Source organism: Rattus norvegicus, chromosome 5, assembly GCF_021556685.1.
Source record: "Rattus norvegicus strain SHRSP/BbbUtx chromosome 5, alternate assembly SHRSP_T2T, whole genome shotgun sequence".
Classification (NCBI taxonomy): domain Eukaryota; kingdom Metazoa; phylum Chordata; class Mammalia; order Rodentia; family Muridae; genus Rattus; species Rattus norvegicus.
In genome coordinates, this window is record NC_141538.1 from 155267286 (window position 1) to 155281501 (window position 14216).

The 14216-nt window shown below is 47.8% G+C and overlaps 1 protein-coding gene and 1 non-coding gene across 16 annotated transcripts in view; one reads left to right on the plus strand and one right to left on the minus strand.

The window, feature by feature from the left end:
• The window catches only part of Zbtb40 (zinc finger and BTB domain containing 40), a 67236-nt gene that overhangs the window by 39125 nt on the left and 13895 nt on the right, over window positions 1-14216 (minus strand). For 2 of the 15 annotated variants that reach the window (XM_087550105.1, XM_087550102.1), the window contains exon 3: window positions 253-461. The gene's annotated coding sequence lies outside the window, so the exon portion shown is untranslated. 15 annotated transcript variants of the gene reach the window in all.
• On the plus strand, window positions 6101-6230 carry LOC120103324 (small nucleolar RNA SNORA17). Its single transcript, XR_015621606.1, has one exon. It is a non-coding gene; the product is annotated as a small nucleolar RNA SNORA17 (small nucleolar RNA).

Below are 14216 nucleotides of genomic sequence, written 5' to 3' on the forward strand. Positions count from 1 at the left end.
GTGATCTACTTAGCACACAGTCAGAGCCCAGCATTTCTTTGCACAAATGCCTCAAAGGCTTCAGTGTCAGATCAAAGTCAAGGTTCTTATAATGAACCACACCGTGATCTAACTACCACTGGCTGCCTCTGCATTGCCACATTCTTCCTCCGCTCTCATCTCTAAGCACTGCCTTCTTTGCTGACCTAGGATCGCACAGAGCACACAGCAGCCACAGGGTTCCTTACATGCATGCCAGGCTGGTGCGCTCACCTCCATCCGCTTAGTGCTCGAGGGCTGCACAGGTAGAACATGTGTAATCTGAACTGCTTCAGAGTCAGAAACCACTTCATCCTCTCTGTTTGTTTGGCTTCTGAGACAGTGTCTTTCTTTATGTGGTTCAAGCTGGTCCTCTTGCCGCTGCCTCCCAAACCACTGAGATAATAGGATATCAGTTTGCAGCCGTGTGCTACCATTGCTGGCTGCAAATGAAATGGCACCGACTTGGTGTCACAGATACAGGATCAGTCAACACTCCAGTGTACTGACAAGTATCTGTGTGTAATGACACAGACAAGTGCACAAGAAACAAGAATGAATACTGTGTTTATATTCAGGGGTCTATCCTCAAGTCTCCAAACAGATCCAAAATGGTCATGTCCAGAACATCTCCAGGGGAGAACACTTGGTCAGGGTCACTGTCCGCACCTTGTCCTGCCCTGCTTTCAGCTATCACACATTACCTACAGGTATGTGATGTGGTGGCCGTGCCTTACTTGTCTCCTAGGTAATGCCTAAGCTTTACTGGGAGAGGGTCTTTACAGCCTGCTGTCTCTCAGTGCTTAAAGTGCTGCCTCACACAATACCGCTGATGACGTGGTAGAAGGAAACACCAATCAGAGGGAAATATAATGATGGGCATTTGTAATATGCACGTAACAACCTGGATTTGGACACAGGAGCCCAGGAGTCGGAGTAAAGCTTGGAGAAAGAGTATTGACTCTGTGTGTGTGTGTGTGTGTGTGTGTGTGTGTGTGTGTGTGTGTGTGTGTGTGTGTGTAGGATGTATGTATATTCATGTATGTGAATGCAAATACCAGCCTACTTGGTCCATGACTTTCCAGAGACTCTACTGTCTCCACCTCCAATCTCCCCACAGTAGGTGCTGGGAGTAGAGATGTCCCAGGGATATCTATGGAGAGTGCTACATAGATATCTAAATGCAGGCCCTCATGGTGTGTAGCAAAGACATTTACACACTGAGCCATCTCTCCAGCTCTCTGAGCTGCATCTTAAAAGACGAGAAGGTAAGTGGATGGCAAGGGCTGAGACGGTTCATGCAGTGCAGCCTGCAGAAGGCACACAGGTAAGAAGAGTCCCCCTAGCAGGGGTCTGGGGTGGAGGAAGGCTGTGAATGGATCAGCGGTGTTACAACATGACGAGGAACTGGGAGAGTCAAGAGATGGGTCTGGAGAGGCAGATGGGGATCTATCTGTGCACAGTGGTGAGCAGGCCACATGGAAGAACCTGGGTTTTCTCTTAAAGGCAAAGAGAAGCCACTAAAGAGATTTGTGGTAGGAAGTCACATGATCAAAGGTGTATTTTAAATATGTTATTTCAGTGGTGTTTCTACAGAATTTAAGGAGGATAATTCTGAAGGCAGAGTCTACCATGAAAGAGATCCAGAAAAACCAATGAGAGGCGGAAACAGAAGGAGAGTCAAGTGCTTCAGGAACTGAATGGCATGAGGAGAAGCAACACTGCAGGTTGCTGACAGGACGGTCCAGATAACACTGAAGAAGACAGGTGATGAGGGCACAGCTCAGGTTTGGGTTTGCAGACTCTATACTGAAGACAAAACTGTAGTATCTCCATGGGGTAAGAGAAGGTGGAGAATCCCTCTTTAAAAAGAAGAGAAATAGTGGCTGTCTTTGTTCAATAATCATGGCTGCTTCTCTTGGCATCTCCTGCAGTGCAGGCTTCAGGGTGTATGTGGAGGGCATGTAAGACACATGGTCCCGACACTAATCAAGAAGCTGAATGACGGAGAAACCTCGATTAGAGGAGAGACAGTTGCTCCCTAAGATGGGTGTCAGGCAGAAGCAGAAAATCACAGGAACAGAGGCCCCATGCAAAAGCCCCCGCCAAACAAGCAAGGTCAGGAAAGCCTGACCCTGGCCAATGAAGGGATGAGGGCTGAGCACCCCGTCATGGAGCACCCTGCACACTCTCGTGAGTTCTCCCTCCTAGAGCGCCAGCAGTGCTTATTCCTACCTGTAACCAGTCCCAGGGGATATGATGCCCTCTTCTGGCCTCCACAGGCACCAGGTACAAACAAAGCACACAGACATTCATGCAGGCAAAACACTCAGGCACAGAGTAAATCCTACAGAGTCGTTCCCAAGAGACTGTAGAGTTATTTCCCACTTGTAGCCATCCCGCCCCTCACCCACACCTCGGTGGCTGACATCTGTCAGTTCCTATAACCTCGATTTCCTTAAAGAGGGTGGCTGGGAGCATTAGCGCGACCGCCTGAGTACCTGTGAGGTGGTTTTAACATTTATGTTACAAAGAGGTACCTGGGCTTCAGTAGCGATACAGGCCTGCACCCCAGCAGCAAGGAAGCAGAGGGTCACCCCAAGTCTACATAACAATGCCAGCCCAGTCAGGGCTGCACAAATGCCACAGAGGAGAAAGTTCTGTGTGTTTCTCAGCGCAGAGGGCTGCGAAGCAGGAGCAGCAGGCACAGCGTGGGAACCTGTCTCCATCTCATGCTACTTAGAGCAAAAGAAAACATGCAGGAAATTTAAAATGTAAGCACTGCCCACAGGATCCTTGTAGTCAAACTATTGAATAGTCTTATCAACAAGTAAAAAGAAAAAATAATGCAGTGAGTTGATGAATAAGCAGTCAAGCAGAGTAAGAACAAATCAATCAAATTATAGGATCACTTTTAAAAAACGGGAGAGAAAAACATTTTTATTCACATTTATGCTATTTGTGTGGGTGTTTTGCCTGCATGTATGTATGTGTATCACAGGACTACAATGCCCACGGAGGCCAGAAGAGAGTGTTGGAGCCTCTGGAACTGGAGTTATAGACGGCTGTAAGCCACCATCTGGGTGCTAGGAATTGAGCCCAGGTCCTTTGGAAGCACATCACACAGTGAGTATGGATGCTAGCAATGTGGTAGAATTGATCAATAAAAAGAGAATGGAGGTAGTTATGGCCCAAAACATTCAAGGACAGGCAAGGGCTATTTAAGAAATGTATTAAAAGTAAAAATACTAAAACTAACAGGACTGCTAATTTCAGAACCGACCTTTGGCAAAACAGCACACTGAGGTGATATAAAGTCATCTTTTCTACCACTACAGACATACAGAAATGCTGGATAAAACCCACAGAAGTGCTTTTAAAATACATAGTCAAGTTAAAGAAAGTCCCCAGGCACCTGAGAATGAAAGAGACGTCAAATCAAAGCTGGGATAGCAAATGGGAGTTGAGACCGGTGCCCCTGGGCTTCCGAGCTCCCGCACAGGCTCTGGACTTGAAGGACACTGCAGTAATGCAGGCAAGAGATGTGGCTTCCAGCAGACCAAGGACAGGGAGCAGGAATTGAGACCCTGCATGAAGCCCAGGGCCCAGGCCCATCCCCCCATGCTAAAGCAGCACTGAGCACCAGGAAGTTGACATCAGGCCCTAGTCATCCAGACCTGATGCAGGGAGCCACACACCTCATAGGCACGGCAAGCATTCTGTGTCTTCCAGGAATCCCAGTCTGAGAAATTAACACAAAAACTTGTCTCTGGAATGCATCAGAAGAAACTGGACAACTTTCATAACCGAAGCAAAGAGACACACACAGAGAAACAGAAAAACCCAGAAAGGATGTTTGCCACCACAGAGCACGTGAAGAAGGCCGGGTGAGCAAGTATCAGAAGAACGTTTCAGAGGGGACCTTTGAAGTGAGAGTAAGAAAAGGCTTCTTAAATGATGCCCTAAAAGAAACTGGAGGGCTTGTATTTTGTGTGTATAGATGTCAACAGAACTCTACGCAGATTCACAAGTGGGAGATAACATCTGCAAAGTTTAAAGGCATCAAGGGATTTATAACTAAAAAATATACCAAAGTCCAATAATCCTAGGGGGAAAATGGAATGTGCAGGGAAGGGCAAGCGAAATGACTGCCAGGCAGTGATGGTATGACAGAATGAGCCATTCTGCTTATCAACGCCTTCTGTTCCCTAACACCTAAGACGCACACAGTATTCCATGTTAGTGGCAGACACTAACATTATCCTCTTTCACTGATGAGAAGACTAAGGCTCAGGAGGTGCTCGGTTTCTTCAAAATCAAATAGAAACGCGTAGCAGAACTGGGTTCAGGGAGCACTGGTGGGTCTGCCATCCACACTGTTCTAGGATGGCAGTCGGGTAAAGAGCTCAGAGTCAGGCAGTACACACATGCTTGCAGCCTGGGAAGCATTCTCCTGAGGACACACACAGGCCCACTAGGAAACGAGCCTCACTGAGCTTGGTACAGAGATGAGAGGGATTGGAAACGTCCATGACTGAGAGAATAGGTAAGCAGAAATGGAAAGTGTACACCACGGAAGACAGGCCACCACACAGGAAACAGCCTGCACTGAGGCAGACACGGGCAGATATACACAGTAGTGAATGAAAATAAAAACTAAAGCAACAGGATGAGACATAGCAGGCAAAGCAGGCAATACCATGAATACAAGGTACAAACGCATCAAAGGACACACACACACACACACACACACACACACACACACACACACCACCACCACCACCACACCAAGGGAACTAGTCACAAAAATCCATTCACTGCTGAACAGCTTAGACAGAAAGGTCCTCATTTGAAGAGAAGTCTGGGACAGCTACTCACAGCAGACAGTAGAACCAAGAAGACAGGAAATAGGAAAGGAAAGCTAAGACTGTAGAAGACACAATACAAGCCTGACAGACATCGGCTGGGCATCCTAGATGGAGACATGAGCACACAGGAGCATGTACCATTTCTGAGAATTTTCTAAAATTAAAGACAGGGCTGGGAAGATGGCTCAGTGTGTAACGGTGCATGCTGTATAAGCACAGGGATCTGAGTTCAAATCCCCAAAACTCTGTAAAGGCTGGGCATCATCATGTGTGCCTATGGCAGCACTGAAATGAAGGGAGAGGGAATAGTCAGGCAAATTCTGTTATCCTGGCCCAAATGGCAACCTTCTGACTTAGTGAGAGACCCTCCTGCCTCAAGGGAGTAAGTCAGTGAGTGACACAGGACACCCACAACACTCCTCAGCTTCTGCCACCCTTCTAAGAATATGCAAGACAAAGCAACCCCCATAATAAATAAATAAAATTACAGATAGATACATATCTTTAGAATGAAATTTTCAAAATATCAATTAATACACCGCAGATATAATACCAACTCCTCGTTCATAGCGATGGAAGGCAGACAAGTTATTCCCAATCACAGCAATGGTGTCAGAGGGGCGCTGTTCTCCCCTCTCAGGATGTGCCTATAAACCAAGCATGTACAAGAAGTGCCATTTGAGATGAGCCTCAAAGTGTGTGACGAGGAGACCATCTGTGAAGGGCCACTGTGAGAGGGAAAATGAACCAGACCAGAGACAGGGTAAGAGAAACAGCAGCAGCAAAGAAACCACCAAGTTCCCAGCTCAGTGAACACACGAACCATTGGGTGCACTGAGAACTGGACTGTCTTCTGTTGGTGAAGAGATAGGGTAACAATTTGAGAAACGGCACGTTTTCCTGATGAAGGAGAGATTCCTGTCTACACTGCATCGTGGAGGCATTTTAAAGAAACTGCCAGGGGTTGGGGATTTAGCTCAGCGGTAGAGCGCTTGCCTAGCGAGCGCAAGGCCCTGGGTTCGGTCCCCAGCTCCAAAAAAAGAGAAAAAAAAAAAAAAAAAAAAAAAGAAACTGCCAGAGAAAGCAGACCATCGGAGCACCCGACTAGCCAGTCCTGGGTTACGCTAGACAGTACAGGGCACAAATGTCGGCGAAGCTGGTCCTATCAGGTAGTGGTATCACATAGCTGTTGCTGGGCACTGAAGGAGACAGACCCTGTCTGTCTCACCCCAGCAGGTGTGGCTGCTGTGTCTCCTGTGCGTCAGTAGGTGGCAGAGAGGAGAGAGGCAATGGTTAGGCTCAGTGTTCTGACCTATGAACATCTGAGTAAATGAGCCTGAGAGATCACCAGCCCAGAATCACGGGGCCTGGACAAACTCCCAGGGCAGGAAGTCAGCAGGAGTTAAACCCCGCCTGGGGCCTCAGGGCCCAGCAGGATCATGCTGAAGACTAGAAGAACTCTGACTGGGACAGTGGACCCCAAGCCAGATTGAGCCCGAGACAAATAACCCCATACATGAGGCCTGTCCTGCCACTGGGGGCCATATCTGGGTCTGTGGCCTTGCAGCAGCAGAGTCTGTTGCCACCAAAAGCCAGGCAGATGTCCCTAGTCTGGTCTGCTGCCTGGGGACATGTTAATGCCTGAGGGCTGTATAGAACTGGCCTTACCCCTGGCCTGGGCATTATGGCAGAACTGACCTGGGGTCATGAGAGCAGGAGAACTGACCCTGTACCTTGCCTAGGCAACATAATAGAACTGACCTTGGTGGCAGGGGTGTGAGTAAGCCTCTCACCCTGAGGGTGTGAACATGGGAGAGGTGATTAAACCAGTAGACAGGGAAAAGGAAGACAAGAGAAGTGCACTAAACAGAAGCAAATAAGTGCATAAGGATTAGTGATCACACTATAAACAGACAACAATTTTTCTTTCTTTTTTTTTTTTTTCCTGGAGCTGGGGACTGAACCCAGGGCCTTGCGGTTGCTAGGCAAGCGCTCTACCACTGAGCTAAATCCCCAATCCCAGACAACAATTTTCTTATCAAGAAGTAGGAATACTCTGCTTTAACTTTTAAACATTATACTGTGCAGATGCATATGCATGCCTGCCTCTGTGTGTGTGTGTGTGTGTGTGTGTGTGTGTGTGTGTGTGTGTATTCACTTAAAATAGTGGTACCTGCAGTAAGCATTAGTGAAATTAGCTACATTTACTAGCAAGAGAGGCTCTAAATAGGTTTAAAACAGGCCTTCTGACTTAAGGTCTCTGTCTTTAAAGAAACAAACTGTACGACATTTGCAGACCACTTTGGGGGAATCCGCTACAGAAAGCCCAAGAGCTCTGGCTAAGCTACACTTGAGAAACAAACTACACAACCTATTCAACCTTCGCAGGGGACTTTCTGCTACAGAATTGTTACTAAGTAACAGCCAGACCGCTGTGCTTGGGGGTGGGAGGGCAACAGAAAGTCCAGAGGCTGAGCTACACTTCCCACAGCTTCCAACATGCTTTCCCATCTCAGTCTATCTCCCTTTGCAGGGAAGTTCCATGGAGAGAAAATAGAAGTCTGAACAATGTGGTTTGGGAGGTAAAGAAACTTAAGATCACTGAGTGTTGAAATCTCTAAGTGTTGAAGATTGACACAGGAGCAATATAAAGTGCGTTATGAAGCACTTGCAGAAATTGCTAGGCTGGGGGAAATTGTCAAAGGTCCCGTGGGGAAAACGTTTAAGCAACAAGAAAGAACTCCAGAAAGAAGGATGCTCCTCAAAGGAGCACTATTAAAGCCTCAAGAAAAGGCTATACTAACTCAGAATAAAGGCACCAGACAGAAGAAACTTAATTGGCTAAACCAAGTGCTGTATAATGACCCAAAACACAAATGGGAATTCAACACAAAGTAGAAAACTAGGCCAGCTTTCTAAAAGGGGCACAAAGAATATTTATTTATTTAAATTCCCATCCTGACTCCTTCCAAAAAGGATTTGGAAGTCCTGAGGTTCCTTATGTTACGAAGAACACAGGAGAAAGCTGGAGAAAGCAAGCAGGAGCTAAGGCACAGTTGGGGGGAAGGTGACATCTCTTTAAAGAACACGGAAGGAAGTAACGCTGTGGGTTACACTGTCCACATACACTGTTAAATGAAAAAGTTCTGCTTCCACGGCCTCAGGCGAGTTCCCTAGCAAGGCACCGGTGAAGGCATTCGCTGCACTAGTAGAGAGCGGAGACTAGATCGCCTGTACTTGCTTTCCCGTGAGTCTCAGGGCAGCAGCCCACACACCGTCATTCACTCAGCACACTGCTAGGTGTTGTGTGGGAGCCTCGTGGAATATAAATCAAGACCCATGTCCACAGGGAGCACCTAGTTCACCCAGCACTGGAACAATTGCAAACAGAACTCTCAGTGGGCTCAGTCTGAGATCAGAGGAAGAAAAGGGGGAGACCAGGGATGGGCTCTGCCCCTGCTGACCAGCAGGGGAAGGCAAAGGGTTGGAGCTGTACTTGTCACTTAGATATGACTTAACAGGTGAGGGCAAAGGTCAAGTGCTCCAGCCATAGGAGACATTTCTTGAAGGGACTCCATGGCACTGCACCAGGCACTGGTGACAGAGGTGTCACCACCAAGTGACAGCAGGTGACAGCAATATGGTGGGTGAGGCCAGACACTGAGCAGAGGACAGGGCACCGGCACTTTGAGGGAGGAGCTTCCAAAATCGGAAGAACCTAACTGAGTCAGAGCATTAGGAGAAGTCAGATCCAGGAGAGGGACCAGCAGCAAAGATAGACGACCAGACATCCTACCCATGCTGTCTGTCAGTAACCAGCTACAGGTTCCCAATGGCTGGCTTTCTATTGCAGGAAAGAAAAACTATTCTAATTAATTCTTGGTCAAAGACTGTCAGTTTGGGTCCAGTACTAATTCTACCTCTTGCTTTAATGTCTCTAGTGATAACCGTCTCCTCTGCGATCTTGCTTTCTGTCTCATCGCCTGGGCTCTGTGGCAGCCAGAGCTGAGGGACCTTGGAGAGCCCTTTTGGTTGCTTTCACGGCACAGAATTTCATTACTTTATCTGTCACGTACTCCTGTCACACGATCAGATGACCTTAGTCCAATCTCCTCCTTTTCAAGGGAAGAGACTGGGGTCCTGAGAGGCTGAGCTGCTCTCTGATCCAGGCCTGCCTTAACCCTGTGGCTGTTTAGTAGCTCACAAACAACCAGAGCCAGGTGAAGTAAGGGGCTCTCTCAACATAATTAGAGCAAAGATCACACACTCAAGACAAGAGATGGGGGACCGCTCCACACGAAGAGATGATTTCAAACGTAAGCTACCGGAGGAATCAGTCAAGTTAAAAGGGAAGCCCTGGCAATTATTTCTGAGAACTCGAGGACGGTTGGTGAGGTTAGAAAAGGGTGACTGCAGCCTTCAGCGGGCCTGGATTTCTCAAGTTCAAAAGCAGCTGTCATTTGGTATCTTCTCTAACACTGCCTGATAGGCAGAGCTGTATTAAGGAATGCAGACTCTCCTGTGCTCCTGCAAGGTTCACGGCTGTGTTTCTAATCTTACCATCACCATCGTCCTCATTCTGCCCCAAATACTAGTCTTCTTGGTTAAGCAACACCTCAATGGGCCAGTGATCTTTCCTAAGGCACACTCTGGTCACTGAGAATTCCAAGCAGCCAGAATAGCTCCCGAGAACTCCAGCATGGAAGGTCTAAGGGCTGACTCAGTAGGGCACATACCTTCAGGGAGCTGGGAGGCTACCTCCTGAGCGAGGAGCTGCGAGGACACACAGCTCGCTTATGTACTGGGATTTACAGTTCACAATCCCATTCACCTTGTGCGCAGATGCAAGCTAAGGCACAGATACATTAAATACTTTGTGAAGGAACCAAATAGCTAATAAGGGCTGAGTCCTGACGGAAGTCTGGGTTTGACACACAAACATGGCTGTGTACTCTACAGTGCAGCCTGCACTGCTAAGACTTAGCCATCCCCAACTCCTCCTACAGGCAACTCTTCTCCCACCACTGAGCCGTCAACCACTGCTTACTTGACAGAAGCACTCTAGCCTCTCCTCAAGGGGACTGGTCAGGGGACTAATCTATCTACACCCAGCAGTTCAGGAGACCCTGCTTCTCTCTTCCCTTTCACTCTCCATTTCTTCCTTGTGTGAGGTTCCACAGATCAAACTGGGGGCCTCCTGGACGCTAACTAAGCAAATGCTGTATCTCTGAGCAACAGTGTCCGGCCTCGGTTTCTTAAAACAGGTTCTTGTTACACAACCCAGGCTGGTCTCTCCGGGGCCACTGTGTCTGGTGACCAACTAAACTGCTAATCCATGCCTTCTGCAGCACTGCCAGCCTGAGCGTTCTTTCTAGTTATACTAGGACATCACTTATCAAAGAATCACCAATAGCCACCGTAATGCTGAAGCAGACTACATTTCTAAGAATTCTTAAGATGTTTAGTGCTAACAGCCCAGCAAGGCATTGCACTCCGTTTACAGTAAGACCTCGACAGTGAAGATGTTAAGTGACAGCCCAAGGCCTTACACAGGCAGTGAGTGTCTCATCCCATCTGTCTGACTGGAAGTCAAGTCCTCTCACCCACCAGAGCAACTTCCCAGACTTTAATGTGCCTCAGAATCACACGGGGATCTTGTCAAAGGGAATTCTGACCCAGAAGTTCTAGCATGAGGCCCAAGTCTCTGCATTTGAGCTCCAGGCGACACAGAGGCTGCAGAGTGGACCAGGCACTGCCTGCCGCAGACTAACCTCAGATCACATGTGCTCACATCTTCAGATCGCATGTGCTCACATCTGGTTATTTTGAAATATGTTAAGAGCAACACTTCATGTCTATGAAGTCACAAGTCTTCTGCACATCCCTCCCGTTTGCCCCGGCTCTAGTAAAAACAGAGGCAGCCACAACACCCCAGTGTCTCTGGGCATTAATCTACGGAGGCTTCTATATCTCCGTAGTTGCCAGGTGTTAGGCAAACGACTCCGCAGCCTCTTGGCAACAACCCGAGAGCCTCTGGCCTGCATTCCCATGAGCTGGTCTTCCAAGAACCTTCAGATTCCCTGGCTGCTGTCAGTCTAACTAGACCCAACAGGGTTCCCTTTCAGGACAAGCTGCTCCTTACTTAGGGCACAGAAGTGGTCACCAGGACCTGGGCAGGGCCTTTGAAGGCCACAGATGGCACACAAGCCATTAATATGTGCAGACCCAAGTACAGTGAACAGATCTTGGCCCACGCCTCTCTACATGACCTACTGTGACATTTCTTTTCTAAACAGAATGCATCTGTCTTCCTCCACACAGCTCAGCTTCCCAGCAGCCTCTTGGCCAGACCCTGAAAGCTGCCTGCAATGGCATCCGAGACCGCTATTTTGTGGTGTCAAAAATTAAAACTCAATATTACATGCTGCCTTGGAATTTGGCGATATTGAGAGGGCTTCAAAAGACCACAGTCCCCCTCCACACTCAGCTCCAGGTTACTCGACAGAACAAACTTCCTGTCAGAGACCAAGTGCAGCTCCTATTTGTCCCTCAGCAGTGGCTTCGGCTCCCCCAGAGTTGCTGAAGAAGCCAGTCACATCCTCTGGGTACTGCAGAGGGTGCCTCCCTCCACAGGCTCATACGGCTGAGCATGGTACCCACCGTCTGTCAGGTTTTCTGTGTAGGGCCATCCCTAGACTCTGCGGACAGGAAGGAACCCTTCCTTCCTCATCAAGGAGGGGAGGAAACAATTAAAATATCATTTTTGACCAGTCCTCTAAATCTTCCCCTTTCCCAGATCCTTGATTCTTTTTTTTTTCTTTTTCTTTTCTTTTTTTTTTTTTTTTTTTTTTTTTGGTTCTTTTTTTCGGAGCTGGGGACCGAACCCAGGGCCTTGCACTTCCTAGGTAAGCGCTCTACCACTGAGCTAAATCCCCAGCCCCAGATCCTTGATTCTTAAATGCCAATGCCAGGAGCACAAGCTAAGCGTTTTCTATCCCGTCAGGTAGAAAGCATACTGTCTCCATTTTACAGTGGAGGAAACTGGTATCCAGCAAGGGAACTTGCCCAAGACAGCACCATAGTCATTAATGTTAGGCACAACGCAAATGCAGGTCTGCCTGACTCTTTGCCCTTAAAAAAATTCTTTACATTTTGGGGATGGGGAAGGTGTCACAGCAAACATATGGAAGTCAGAGGACAACTCTGAGAGTCACTTCTTTCCTTTTATTTGTATTAGTTGTTAATTATCACAGCCTAGAGGAAAGGAGTCTCGGTTGGAGCACTGCCCAGATCAGACTGACCTATGGGCATGTCTGTGGGAACCGTGTTCATTATTAATTGATAGGAGGGCCTGGCCCACGGTGGACAGTAACATTCCCCAGGCAGTTGAATCTGCCTATTTACAAGAAGTCTAGGTAAGCATAAACCTGTGTGCAAGCCAGCAAGCAGTGTTGCTCCATGGTTTCTGCTTTCAAGTTTCTGAGTTCCTCCACTGTTCTCTCAATGACAAACCATAACCTGTTAGCTAAAAGGAACCCTCTCCCCCACAGTTGCTTTTGGTCGATGTGTTTTATTAAAGCAACAGAAAGGAAACTAGAAATATGGATGATGGGATCACCCTCAAGTCACCAGACTTACACAGTGAGTGCCCTTCTCATCCTCCTATCACCTGACTCCCTCTTCTCACCTAGTACCTCAGGTTCTCTGCTGCCAGGGCTTCCAGGCTCCCAAGCTTTTCCGAGCAGAGCTGAAGTGCTAGCCACCTTGTTGGGAATGCCTTGTTCTTACTGCACTTTGCCACAGACTGAGTGAAGAAGCTATGTATCTAAGATAGTGCTGCTGGCACGGATCAGCTAGCTGGCTGCCAAGAAACTTCCTCAGATGGTCTGAACTTAATTTACCAAAAGGTCTGACTTGGCTATCAGCCTTGCAGATACATAACCCCTATCCTTGCAGAGTCTCACAGTTGGCTGGGCTTGGGAAACATAAATAACTCAATATAGATCAGAGAACGGATCCATAATGTGAGCTACGCCTGTTCTTTGTAATAATCTGTGAGAAGACGCAAGTGGCTAGAGCAGACAGCATCAGAAAGCCCTTTACAAATCACAGAAGAGAGCAGAAGATAGTTGGCTATACGGAGCCAACGTTTAGATAAAGCCCCATAAATCACCTTGGTCATTAGAGTAAACCAGATGCAAGTTATAGGATTACGGTGCAAGGCCAAATGACAGTGTATCTGGTTCCTTCCACCACTGAGGTCCCGTACTCTCCTGCAGCCTGGTCTCTCCTGTGACAGATGCATGCGGGTCTCTGATGAGCTCCGCCCACGAGCTGAGTGAGGTTTTCCAAGCAGGCCCTTCACTGACTTTGGCCACTCTGAGCATCCATCCATGGCTGATCAGCCTCTCCCTGCTCCCAGCTGCCTAAGCCCAAGGAATCTCCCAACTTACTTCAGACTCAGCTTCATCCTGCTCCCTTCCTTGTCACCGACCACATGCTGGCTGCACACACAGTCCTCGTTCCCTCTGTTCCACTCAGCCTTACTCCTCCCTGGCTTTCTCCATGGGCCTCACCCCATTGTTACTCAGCCTGCCTTTCCACCATTCACCAGATTAAAACTTAGAAAAGAAATCCAGCCACCCATGTACACCACCATGAAATGACCCTTTGTAAGAAGGTGATGAAAGTTGCTGTGGTGGTACCTATCACCTCAGCACAGGGCAGAAGGTGGTGAGTCAGATGCCAGGGTGGGCTACCCAGCAGGATGCTGTCAAACACTAAGAAATAGAAGTCAGGAAACTGTGCAGTTTATTTATGCTCGGAGACTACACAATTTAACCGGATTCATTTATGGATGGAGAGACAGACAGAAACTAAGTAGCCCACTCAAGTCGTTCATATATCTAAGCAAGGCCAGAAACCAGGATCGCAGCTTTTGGATCTTATGTCTGTATTTGGGCCAAAACTAAAACACCCAACTTATAAGCAAACAACAGAGGCCCTCAGCAGGGAGGAATCTGTGTCTCAGGCTGGTACAACACTGGACATGGTACACAGCACCTTTGTTACTTTTTCTTTGACTACAATTAAAATATCAACCGTTGGGGCTAAAGAGTTAATACCAACCATTGGGGCTCCGTAGTTAATATTCAATTCTCAACACCTAAATGGCAGCTCACAAGCATCTATAATTCCATTTCTAAGAAATCTGATGTCCTCTCTGGGCTCTGTGAGCACCATGCATCCACGTGGTACATAGACAGACACACAGGCAAAACACCCATGCACATTTTAAAAAATTAAAAACGTGGATACAATTTGGAGGCA